This window comes from Prenolepis imparis, unplaced genomic scaffold, assembly GCF_030444845.1.
Source record: "Prenolepis imparis isolate NDT839.2.m4 unplaced genomic scaffold, iyPreImpa1.0 SCAF_3, whole genome shotgun sequence".
Classification (NCBI taxonomy): domain Eukaryota; kingdom Metazoa; phylum Arthropoda; class Insecta; order Hymenoptera; family Formicidae; genus Prenolepis; species Prenolepis imparis.
The window spans coordinates 9,337,777-9,351,297 of NW_028141161.1; the positions used below are offsets into that span (position 1 = coordinate 9,337,777).

At 41.8% G+C, this 13,521-nt stretch overlaps 1 protein-coding gene across 3 annotated transcripts in view; it reads left to right on the forward strand.

The window, feature by feature from the left end:
• LOC145934537 (uncharacterized) overlaps positions 1 to 13,521 on the forward strand; it is a 211,333-nt gene that overhangs the window by 161,955 nt on the left and 35,857 nt on the right. The window contains exon 1 of one of the 3 annotated variants that reach the window (XM_083035045.1): positions 11,835 to 12,195. The exons of the other annotated variants lie outside the window; for them this stretch is intronic. The gene's annotated coding sequence lies outside the window, so the exon portion shown is untranslated. Of the gene's footprint in view, positions 1 to 11,834; positions 12,196 to 13,521 lie in introns of those variants that run through there. 3 annotated transcript variants of the gene reach the window in all.

Below are 13,521 nucleotides of genomic sequence, written 5' to 3' on the forward strand. Positions count from 1 at the left end.
ATATATTTTTTTATTATTATCATCTAGACTATGTTTATTGAATCTGCGTTGGTCCGAATTAGTTGCACTTATTCTTTTTCGAAAAATTAATAGGTCAGTTTCCCTTGAGATGAAACGTGACTAAATAACCACGATTGCCTCGTAAGTTACGCGCAGCATTATTTCTTCGACCGTAGGCAGGTCCGTAAGAGACAGAGGCCTTGACCCATCTAGTAAGTCGAGGAATTATCCAGAGCCCACGGAAAGTCCTTCGAGAAATTATTTTGTTTTTAACTGACTCACTCTCTCTCTCTCTCTCTCTCGCTCGCTCGTATATTTTCCGCATTTTTCGATTTATTAAACTTCTTCTTGCGCACTTTCGTCGAAAGCTAGTTTCTCATCATTACAGCGATATCACTTCGTTAAGCATGTCAATGAAGTAGAAATATATTAAAAAGTAATCCTAGAAAATATAGGATTATTCAATTGTTATATCTATGTTTTTGTTAAATATAGATTATTATTTCTTTATCGTACACAAAATTGACATTTCATTGATTTTACTGATTTTATTAATTGATAATTTATCAACCGTAATATCTTTTACATTAACATGTTACCAAATTAACTAATTTGCAGCAAAGTTGTTGAATTGTAATTTCGAAAGTAAAAATTGTGTGTTTACATTAATCTCTCAGACGATTTGTGTCTCAGAAACCGCGAGACAAGACGGTTTTGACACTTTCCGCCGAGGATGTGACGACCGGTACCAATCTACGAGTATAGCCGTAACGTAATTGACATTACCAGTTTATCGCGCGAAATGACGGTCGACGCATATAAGGAAGTTTGCAACAAAGATAGCATCTCGATTAATCGCACGCGTTGGTGAAAGTGCGCAGTTTTGGGCGAATTTTCGCGATTACCTTCCCGTATGGGCGCGATAAATCACGCTCGCTCGCTCTACCTGACACCCAGAAAGTAACTTTCGGAAGCGTAATTAACCGACGCAGCGTGGGCGGTGCTCGTCTCTCACGCGCAATTTTTTTTCTTTATTTTTGTATTTTTTTTTTTTTTTTTCTTCGCATTAACTCGTCTGCCGCTCCTCGTTTGCTATAAAAGTTTTTCATAATAGATTTTAGCTATGACGCGGTCGCGTCCTGTCGTGATCAGGGCTATAAATACGATGGCGCTAAAAACAACATAAAACGGGTAAGGCGTATATTAAAATCGGCATTAATTTAAATTGTCTACCGGCGACCAAATCTTCGTTTTTATACATCGAAAAATTGCCAAATTTAAAAATATCTGACTCTAGAGAAAGTAATAATTTGTAAATATCTATAAAAATCTGTCTAAATTTTATTCTATGAATTTCTTTATTAGTTTTCTTAAAATAATTATTTTTTTAAAATTAATTTAAAGAATTTAAATAATTATTTAACGAATCATCGCAGTAATCGCGTGTTCTTTTCGTAAACGCCTTGATTCACAATGACGAGATAAATGCATTCGGCCCTATCGACAATGCATCGACAATTGACAGCTAATTGCTACAACATCAGCTGTATACATGCCGCTTATCGCGATAGCGAATAATTAATACCGCGATTCGTAGCCGCAATAAATTATCTCTTCGTTCCTTCCTTCTCGTTTGTGATATCGGAAAAGAAAAATTGCACGTGGCTCCTTCAAACACATTCTGATCGATCTAAGAATTCGTGAACTGTTATTCAGTCAAAGGTTTCTAATTGGGTGGAAAGTGGTCCCTCTCCGACATGAGTCATCGGCGTCCGATATACGAAAATCAGTTGCTCTCGGTTTGTCACAATTTATGAAACCAGTTGGATTATATCAGCTCGAAACGAGGGCAATCGGTGTCATACTGTGGAAGTAGACGAAAGAGAAAGAACACGACGAAATACATAGCTACAATCTTATATTCTGTTACTTAAAATTCGACAAACAGATGTCTGGGAGATTTTTTCTATCAATTTTAGATTCGATTTCTTTCGACATTATTCTAGTCGCTTTTTTATAATTTTTATATAGCTTCATCTGTAGAAATATCACAAACGAATGAAGATAAAAATTATATATTGAACATTTATTTGAATTTTAAGAATATATAAATTAGGATATTTTTTTCGAAAGTTACGATATTTTAAAAAATATTATTAGACTCTTTAAAGCGTTAAAAATTTTATATATTTAGCCTAATTAATTTTATTATGCAATTAAATGCTTAGGATTGACGTGGAAAAGATTTCGGTTGTAAGATCACTCTCGGGATGCGCGTGGGATCGGCGTTCGACGTTCATTCTTCGATCGTGCAAAAGGAAAAATATGAAGAATAAAAGAAAGCTTCGTCGGGGTGATCGATAATAAGTTCGTTCGACACGCCGTCGAATTAACGGCGTTAACCGACAAGGCCTTGCATTCCTTTGGGATCGCGTTACTTCACGAAAAAGCCCGCGTCGTACCGCAGCTGTCCGCCCGTCTGTCTGTCCGCGGTGCTGCTTTATGTCCCGCTTATATTCCTCCTCGCTCTTGTGCACACCACCGCGAGAGTTCCCTTAATCACTGCCCTCTCATTAGTAGGCGTCAAAGGCACCGACGACGCGGCGCAAGAGAAAGAGAGCTCAAGTCGCCTTTCTTCGCGATTCCCTTTAAACTTCGATTCTGCCTTTTTCTGTTGGCGATCGGGGCCCCGTGAAACCACGAGGCGGACAAGCGCACCGCGTTGAAAGAATGATCTCTTTGGACTTAATGAAGCGTAGGAGCCGCGCCAAAAGTTGCGAAGCGCGCGCGATAAAAAGGTACACAGCCTCCAGTCGTGTAACGTTGTGCTTCACAGTCTTATGCCGTCGTCTTCGTCGTAAACAGAGTAAGTCTTCGGTGAAAACCGGAAGAGGGTGAACCTTCAAACGGATGGACCTTTCTTTTTTTTTTCTTTTTTTTACGAAAAAATATGCATTGCGCTGTGTATCTTTCTTCGAGTTTGCGCTAGACTATGATTTCTCGCGTTTGACGAGATTATCTATCGCAGGTAGGGCATATAAATTTTTTTTATTAACACGTTTCCGGGCCAAAGTACCGTCACAATAGCGCCGCTATTTTTCCTCGCCCACGCGATACACTCCGCTTTACGATTTGGCGAGTTAGCGAAGTTGGCGAATTCTGGGTTGGAACGAGACTAGCGTCTTCGAATAGTCACAAAGAGAAAATAAACTTCCGTCACACATTCGCTTCCCTTTGTCCCCTCTCTGCCCATCCCTCTACACGTGGATTATGTGGTCCACTGTGGCCCACTGTGGCCTACTGTGCAAAGTCGGAATTCTATTCCGAGAGCTATTCCAAGTCCGTCTACGCGACCGATGGATGATGCGCGCGAACGCTCCGCCGTCTTATTAATGCAGCGGCGCTTCTCTCTGCTCTTCCGCGCGAGTATATAGTCACTTCTGACGTTCAACGGGGCTAACAGCTGCGCCCTGCAGATACTGCTATAATAAAGGACCGTGTATACTCGAAACGTCACCTCGATTCTCTTTGTCTTCGAATTTCTTCCTCTTTCTGCGTCGCCAAAGTTCACTCGAGCAAAGGTGACAGAAGTCAAAATCTGACGTTATTTTTCATAGAAATAAATGGATGAGAAAATAAATTTTGTGAGAGTTGCAAGTTATGGAAAATTCAGAATAAAAAATTTTTAAATAATATTTAATGTCTTCTATTTTTTATAATTTTTACAAGAGATAGGCCATTCGTGATTCTCTCAAAACGATAGAAAATTGTCGAGATCATTAGGCTGAGAATCGGAGGGGAATCTTGGTGAACTCGAGCGCAAACTACGTAAGAGAAAATTGGCTTTCGATATAGTGGGAGCAAGTACTCTCACGAGTACGATCACAAAGGTATCGTGCAAGAGACGAAGAGAGATAGAGAGTGGATCGGTAACAAACGACTCGCAAATCCTGACTGTCAATTTAATCTCGCCTCGAATCCCGAAGAAATGTTAATAAGGAACGCATCCTCCCTTCCGCTTCAGCGTCTCGCAACGCGTGCGTACGCTACGCAACACTTTATTTTCGCGCAAAGATACCGCCAGCCACGTGGAAATTGTGTGCAAAACGAACTGCTCTCGCCGTCGGTTTCTCTTTTCCCGCTCCTTTTACCTTTTCTCTTCTTTGCTACCCCTTTCGGCCTTCCATCCTCGTAATTTATCGCGGTTATGCAGTGGACAGCGGAATCTGTACCACGCGGAATAGGAAGAAGAAGAAGGTAGAGAGAACGAGCGCGGGGCTCTCAGGATTCGCAATACTATCGTTTTGCTTCGATCATTCGGTCTCTCCACCTTCGGAACACTTTGCGAACGAGAAACGATGCGATGAAGAGATCGCACGACTGAATGCAAAGGAAGTGCACGAATATAAGCGCCGCCAACAACACATTGATTTTCGCGCTGGCCGCTTTAATGGCTCTCGCCGAGAGAGGCTGGAAGAGAAACACGAAAGAATCGAAAGATCTGATGCGGTGAAATGGAGAGAGAAAATTGCACAAACAGGGATAGAAAAAATAAAAATGAATAAACAAACACGCGTACAAAAACTCACTGCTAAAGGCATCTTTAGGCAAAAGTCAGATAATTGTTTTGAGAAATCGTTTATAAAAACACTGAATGCAGCGCGATATTATTGACATTTTTCTAATAGTTTATTTTTTTACGATTCAAAATAACAAAATGTTACATTTACTTTGATCCATATTATTATTTTGTTCAAATATGACGTGCGTAAGTATAGGCGTAATGAATTTTTGGCACGCGACAAATTCGACAAATAAATTTATCAACTGGTTACATTATAAGAAAGATAATTCCATTCAATTATCAAAGACTCGCTAAACATACTCGCGTGGGCGGATATGTAATTGGCTCGCGGAACATTACCAGCGCGTTTTACGTCGTGACAATTCCTTGAAATGTGTTTTTAGCGCAGCGGATAACGCTTATGAGAAAGCGTTATAATATCGCGATGCTCGCGCATAACCCGGTAAAATTTAATTGCCCTATAAAAAGATCGTCGATGCGGGTTATTGTATACATCACTCTCAGTTACACGGCAAGAACCTTTATTGCTCCTACTGTTGCTCCGCGCGTCCTTATCACACTCGTTGGACGCCGAAATATATTGGCGGTAAATACTTTTCTTGTTTATCACGGAAATATTTTAAGTGCCCTTCGGGCATATATTTCCGGCGCGATGAAATAATTTTCTCGTCGCAATTACGCGAGACTTACTTCCTAGCCCATCGCTATACATTTTAATGATTTCGTCGTCGTCTCTCTCTCGTGCATAACACCGACTTAAGTCATCAGTTTTAATTAGGGGAAATTTTTATGCGCTCGTACATCACTGGGACTCTCCAAATTGTCGCGGCTGCCTGACGCGAGCAGAGGCACACCGAGTTACACCCACAATTAACCGGTCATATATACAGCCCTCCTGTTTACAAGCCTCTTCACTGCTTCCACGTGGTGCGACCATCGATTCTTATCGCGGCGTAGAAATCTGGCTCCGTATATCGGTCAAGAGCCGTCGAGGATGTGCGCGTGCGTGAGAAAAGATTTTATTCAATCTTTCTCTCTTGTTGTGTAACCCTAACTGATCCACTCTGCTTGTTAAACAATATATGAAATGTACGTAAAAGAGAAAGTTTATTCACGTTTTAAATAAATTGCAAGAGAGTCATTTATTTGTCAGAGGGAGAGCAAGAGAGAAAACAATTTTATTACAATGAAACATTATCGTTTAATTGTCGTATAAATATTTCACTTGAAATTTAATATAGAAGAGAATAAAATTAACGCACGAGTAAGAAAAATTAATTGCACGAAAAATCCTGAAGATCGACCAGAGATTATTAAATCTCGTGTCCTATTTTCAGACTATGGTAACTTAACGCTTTGTTGCCGATTTATTTCGCGTTTAATGACGTTTCAGAATTTATAATCCTCGCAAATCTACGAGAAGCGTCTAACGCTAGATTATGCTGTTATCAGAGACAACGAAAAAGATTTCTGATTAATCCCTGTGCCGGATATTTGCGATAGTTGAGATCAGCCTGCGGCGTTTTCGGGCTTACAACAATCGCCGCTGATGCAAGCGAATGATTGATTATTGCTGTCTACCGTAGAACTCCTACGTGAAATCGCATAAATGCCAGAGAAACATAACAATATTTATGTAACATATCGGCACAACGAATGTTTTGCTCATTTGATAATGAAGCAGGAAGCGATTGGAGGAAGCGCGTGGGCTCTTGCCGATCAACGATCGTGCGCGAACAAGAATATTAATTCCGGCTGAAGTTCGCGGGCGATCGATCTTTCGGCAAGTGCCTCGCGAGATGCCATCGAGATTTCAACGAGTCGTACTTAAGAATCGAAACCGGACACCGGATTACAGAGAGCGCGACAAAACGAGGAGGTGCTGGAGAGAGAGAATGCGCGACACGCATCATTAGACATTAGTCACGGCGAGGTTATACGTCGACGGGGTCCAAAAAAAGCCCCGTGAGATAGATAGGAAGATACCGGCCGGATCTGAACGATTTGTCAACTCGACTCTCATCTCGTTTCAAGTCGCCTATTTTCTTAATCCGGTGCGGCGGAATCAAGCGCGGCGCGTCGATGCAGTCAGTCGATGCGGTTCTTATATATGATTTGCGAAGTGCGAGATTAGCCGATCGAGAGACATGCGTGCATTAAATACACTTATGGGGATTTTTTTTTTTAATAAAAGAAAAAGATCCCGACGTCATACGTAGCAGAAATACGCGCGAAAATCAGACGCGATAATCTCTATCGAAAATTAGGAAGCTACCCGATGGAATATTCAACAAATCGTAATGGTAATTTCGGTATACGCGGACAATCCATATATAGCTCCTTTTCGTGTGCTCAAAAATCCGATAAATATATAAAAATCTGGTATTTTATTGCGAGAGGAGACAAACGAGATAACATCGTCATCTGTCGAAATTAGAAGACGACGTGATCATTTCTATGAATATTCAACGCGCCGCAATAATTTCGGAAACGCGGACGTCCCACATGTAGGGCCCCCCTTCGACGATGATGGCAGGATAGAGGAAGGGAGCAACCGCGTCTCTTTCACAAAATCGCTGGACACGCGTGGTTCTTTCTATCCGCTCCGAACCGCCAATGATGGGACCAAAACGGAACGTGGGCGAGGTGAGACGGTTATTTCGGCAACCGCGTCGGGCCCCGAAAGACGGATTCGCCGCGTGGGCGCATCGTTTAAGAACAACCGAGCAATTCTGAAATCGACTCTTTTCGACTTACAAAACGTATGTGGTGGGCGAAGTTGGAGACCGATCGCGAATGGCGAGATGAGGGTAGGGAGCGATGTGCGCCTCGCCAATACGTATCTTCATGTCCGTGGTCCAGCCCTGTCTATCATGAGAATCAATCGTGTGGGCGATCGTTTCCGGTTGAATCACAGTCAACCGAATGTTTCTTTTTTTTAAGGTAGCAAAATATCTATAGAATTGCTTAATGGTCAAGCAATCTCATTAACGAGCTCATCGTTAACTATTATTTTTTTTTCTTTAGCAAAAAATATAGAAAGGTAAGATTAATCATTTAGAGAGAAGAAAAGTGATATAATCTTAAAATAAAAAAATTAATTCGTTTCTAGACGGTGTTAAAATAAGCTATTTAATTTCTTCTTTATAATTTATTGTTTAGTGATGATCCAAGTTTTCGAATTATTACTAGAAAATTTGAGAAATATAATATTTTATCGCCACACATACAAAATATACAAAGACACACAATTATTTCGACATGATGACAGTTGGACAATCAATCCTTCCAATGCACAAGAACATTTCTCTCGATTATCTTCATGATCGATTCTTTCTCTTACTGCAGCTGCAAGTGCATACTGATAATTAATGCAGAAACGAGCCGTACTCATCATTCAAGTACCCTCTCTCATCATTCGCGCCACGACACGTTTAACCTTTTCGTTGCAGCGATCGCACTTGTCGGCAAACCGTTTGCATCGTTAACATGTGGAAACCGAATAAATACGCGACTTTTTCATTAACTTTCCGCCGAGACCTCGCTCACCACATACGCACAGGAAGAGTCGACGCCTAAAACACTTTCTGCGGTGTGGAGGGGTTATTATATTAACCCTTAACGGTTTTTTTTCCGCAACGCGTTATATCGTGTAATTTATTCGACATTCGATTAAATATATGATTTTTCATGGGACCTTTAGTTATGAGGAAGACATATAAAACGATTATATGAAGAATTGCACATACATTATTATATATAATTATTATTATATATAATTTCTTAACTCTTTTTTCGGAATTGCGCTCTAGTTAATTTCTGGTTTTGGATTAATCTACATATAATGTACATACAGATAATGTTATATGTATATGTATACATGCAACACTCACCGATACGATGCGTAGCAGCGGAGCTCTATAGTACAAAGCGTCGATCTATAACATATAAAAAACACAAAAATTATATATATATATATATATAAAATAGTTTTCAAAATAATTAATATTTAAAAAAGTCAATAATGCGTAATGAAATTTTTATTCGTACCGTAAAATATATTTAATAAAATTATTGGTATCCATTTTATGTTTCAATTTATTTAACAAATTCTGCGTAGTTGCTTGTTAAAGTTTGCGAGTGTTTTACTTGCATATGTTTCTTGTGTGAAAAAAGATGCGTAATAATCATGTATGTCATTTAAAAAATAATATTTAATTCTTGATTCAATGTGGCTTATAATTAAAAAATAATTAATTGCCTCAACGTTAAACGTTTATTTATATTTATTATAATATTAATACTTTGAAAGTCTGTCCCTAAAATATCCGCAAATAGTCTTACAAGTTGCACAACAGAGCTTTCTTTTCTCGAGGCCAATTTTTCGCACTTTCGTTCGAACTGATCATCGTTTATGACTCCATCCGGCTCTCACGGAAATTTCGACTTCCTCGTGGGTCCAATTATCCCGTGATCAGGCAATCGCGTCACATGTATACCTTTTTTATCCTCGCCAACGAACGATGAGTTTCCGCGACTCTCGACGACACTCATATTTACGGGTCTCGTTTACGAGCCGCTTTTAAAGCACCTGAAGCTTTTGCTTCCGGTTAAAAACTCTAGTAAGAGGTACTATTTATATGACCATTAACGTACAATCTTCGTTTACGTTTCTATAAATACGCGGCACCGGCGCGATGCAGTAGACTCGTTTCGTCATCACTCGTCGACGCGCGGCGACTCTCGTAAAATCCTCCTGACAGTAAAACCTGGCTCTCGTCTCGATCAGCGTCTTCTTATCCGCTCTCCACCGTGTCTTCCCGGGAAAGTCCATAACGCCGCGAACGACTTAAAATTCCACCGGTACGGTTTTAATTCCGTTATTCCGCGCCAATCAAGCGAAGACGGAGCTCATGACGGAGCTCATGACGGAGCTTCACATGTCTCCGGATCACGCAAGCAAAGACCCAATCAGTGAAATTCTTAATGAAAATATTGTACGTTTGCTCGATGAGACTCGACACATTTTTTCTGTTTTAAGAACACATAAGAATCCGCGAAGAAATTATCTTCAAGAGACTGTCAACTTTTCTCTCTTTCTTTTTTCTCAAAAAAAAATTTTTTTTTAAATTTAAACAAATAAGAATTTTATAAAAATATTTTTTTTTGTGCTTATTAGCCTAAGTCTATAAAGAAGAAAACGATTAATTTTTCTTATCTTTTTAATAAAAGTATTTAGAATAAAATTAAAAAACGATATTACTCGAGACATCTGTAAGGGACACTCCACTTTATTTCGAGGAATGCGAAAATATGTTCTGAAGAGTTTGTTGAAATGAGGCATGAATACCGTCCTGCTCTTCGCTGCAATCATCTCGCGTACGAATGACTAAGGGCGCGTGCCCGACCGGTTTAACTCGCCTCTTCCACGAAATGTTCCTCGGGACCATTAGTTCCGCGTCCCGGGATTGCGTCATCGAAACTATAAAAGAATTATTTCGGAACAGATCGCTCAACGTCGTTGGTTGCACTTGTTAACCCGCAGTTTACAGCCGGTCCGGTTCGTGGTACGCTGCGGGGCGCGCGACATTAATCGCTGCGACATATCTCTCTCTCATCGCGCTAATATCTAATGTATCTTATCTAGCTAGTTGTACCTCGCTATCTTGTATACCGTTACTCTCTTGCTCTTGACGCTGTTAACGCCTACGCCCCGCCGTGCATTTCCCTCGACTTTCGCGTATCGGGGACCGCGCACCTTCTGGCTGCTGTTCGCCAGCGTGACGCTTCATCGCATCTCTCTGTATTAATTTTTTTAGTTTTTTTTACAAAAAAAAAATTAAAATCAATTATTTAATTTAATATTAAACTATAATAAAAATTTTACAATTATATATATTATGTATAAATTAATATATTAAATGTTGAAAAATTATTAAAAAATATTGCGCCTTTGTGGAAAAAAATATTTCAAGATATTGAGTATTTCATAAAAAATGAGTCATTATACAGAATGCCGAATGCACATTCATAGTGCAATTATTTTGTCCAATGATTGCAATTTTAAGTTTGTTTAATAATAACTCCATGATTGACTTGGAATACCTCAATATATCAAAACTCCATCCGCATTGAAAGTGTTAAATTAGTGATCGAAAGTGACTAGATCGATTTCCGCCTATATGTCGTAAAATAATCTGAATAAAAATCGGTGACTGTAATCATCGCGGTGTAGCTACGGCTCGTTATCAATCGTGCATAGTAGATGCAAGCTGACTTGGGGCACGCGCCTGACAGGGTCGTAGGTCGCCCTACCTATGGTCTCTTGGACCCCCTGCGCCCTTTGTACCCCCCATTTCCTCCGCACCAGGTAATATCGCGAGGAAGGGAAGGAAAGAGAGAGAAAGGGAGATAACTCTACTCTCACTCGGAGCGGGGCCCGTGGACCCAGTCCTCCCACTCGACTCTCCCACCCCCCTTTTTCTCAACGCTTTTCTGATCCCACTCTCACAAACGATTCCACCACTCTGGCCCGCGATCGGCAGCAGTTCCCCTGGTCCGCCTATGCCCCGCTACACAATTGTACTGTATTCGCGGCCTCTTTATCTCTCTCACTTGCCCTCTTCTGGTCCCCCCATTTTTACGCTTTTTCTCTCACTCTATCTATTTTTCTTCTCATTGTCTTCGTCGCTTCTCTCCTTTCTCGCTCATTTTTTTTCTGCCCTTTTCCCCCTTCTTTCTCTCTTCCTTTCTCTCTCCTTCCCTCTTGCAATGCGGCCCACACGCGCGCCCCACACTATCACTCGCGCGAGCCCCACGCGCGCAACACAACACAACACACATGGCCGGTCGGCCCGCTCTTGCTCCGCGGAGTGTGCGGTCCTACCTCCTGCAGGGGACCGTGTCACGTGGCCCCCAGGCCGCAACGGCACGCAGCACGGGCTGTGCTCTCTCATGAGCCGCGCACACGACACCAGTCAGAGACGAACCAAGAGACCGGACCGACAGATTGCACTTCTCTCTCCCAGGAAGCGCGTGTGGTGCTTTCTCCCTCCCTCTATTTCCGATTCTTTTCTCTCTCTTTCTTCTTCCCTCGCACTACATTCTCCTCCCGTACCGCTCTCTCTTCTCTTCTTCCCTTTCTGCCCTTTTCGTTCGGTGAACACGCGCGCGATACGTCACGTCTTGGGAGCTGCGTGCAACCCCCGCGTTGTTTATGCCAGCCCGCAGCCACGTGCAACCTTCTAGTGTTGTGTGTTTTTAAACGCTGTCGCAAGGCCCGACCAGTCGAATCGGTCAGTCAGTAGGATATTTCGGTTCACCTGGTTCACCGGCGCAGGTGACATCGGGGAGAGAACCAGTCGTGCAAAGTGCAATACACGTCGTACTCGCTCCCGCATCATGTCGAGATGAAAACGAGCGCTAGTGTCAGTTGGTTGTGCCGATATACCACTGTGTATTCGTCGTCGTTGTGGATTGTGTATCGGTGTTGTGTGTCAGCGTGTCACCAACGACGCGGTCGCGAAGACGCAGAGAGATAGAGGCCCCGTCGTGGCTCTCGTTAGGACGAGACCGACGCTCCGTCTGGCCTTCACGGATGAAAATGAATGGTGTGCATTCTGCTTCTCTAAACGAGATTGATCGATGCGGGATCGATCGTCTCTCGTCGGCTCGTGTCTCTGTGAACGTGTCGCACTTGGATGTTAACGCGTTAAAGATGTCTCTCGAGCGGGATTGATGGAGATCAACGATCGCCGAAGGGCAGCATCGAGATCTGCCGTAGTATTTCGCATCGCATTAACGACAGTCGTCGTATTTTTCTTCGGTTATTAAAAAATATTATATGACATAATAATTGTAATGAAATTAATTAATTTTACATATTTCGTACAATCGAAAGATGCATAAATCGTGTTGATTTAGCATTGTTGTTGACGAAAATAATTTCCGTAAATAATTAACGTATGATCACAATATATCGTTAAGACGACAGAGAATCTTGCTAACAATATTCCGCTTGTTATGAATAAAAAACCGTGTTGACAGATCGCGAAATGCAAGTTGAACGTGGCGTCTCGTGAACATACAGTTCCTTGAAAATCGAGTTTGCCAAAATCGTGACAGCTTCGATCTTTGTAACGATGACAGCAGTAGCGACGCACCATCAGCTGTTAGACACACTGTGCTAATTGTGTTTGACTGATGAGAAAGGATTCTCATTAGCATTGCTAAGGCATCTCATAAAAATCGATCGAATTTCAATCACGATAACTTCTTATCGCGTAATAAAAAAATCGGGAAGAAACGTAATAACGAAACCTAACACCGAAACGCTTGTTTACAGCCGACGAATATTTTTACGGCGTTGGTCTCTGTGCTTGGTCGTGATATGCAAAAGATGCCTGCAGTAAAAAGCGCGTGTTAAAGCCTAACCCTCGCGTCCGCGTTTTAAACTCGTTAAAAAAGACACGAAGCGCAAACTTGTCCCATCTTGGCGATCAACGTGAGCCAGATAAAAATCCGGGATACAGAATCCGTACAGAGTACGAGAGAGCTCGGGGCGCAGATTCGTGCCTCCGCGAATTAACGTTGGCCTAATGGATCGCGATAATTACACGGTGTCCATTCCGGAGCGACGACGTGTCATTTTCCTTCTCTTTCTCTCTCTCTTTCGACGGGTATCATATTCTGACTGGAAACATGGCGCACGCTTAATGAAGCGATTTCTATCGGCACCGGTTGAATCTGATAATTAAATCAAGCGCCGGGGCCGCGGTGTCGTATATTAATTGAATCGCGATCCCTTGGATTCGATCTGCCTCGTTTCGCACATCCGACAGACCGGAGCTCGTTCGCGACGGCTCATGACGCTCTACTGCGCTGTAAGATCGCATTGCCGATTACAGTCGATTCGGTCACTCGGACTTTTTCTTGCC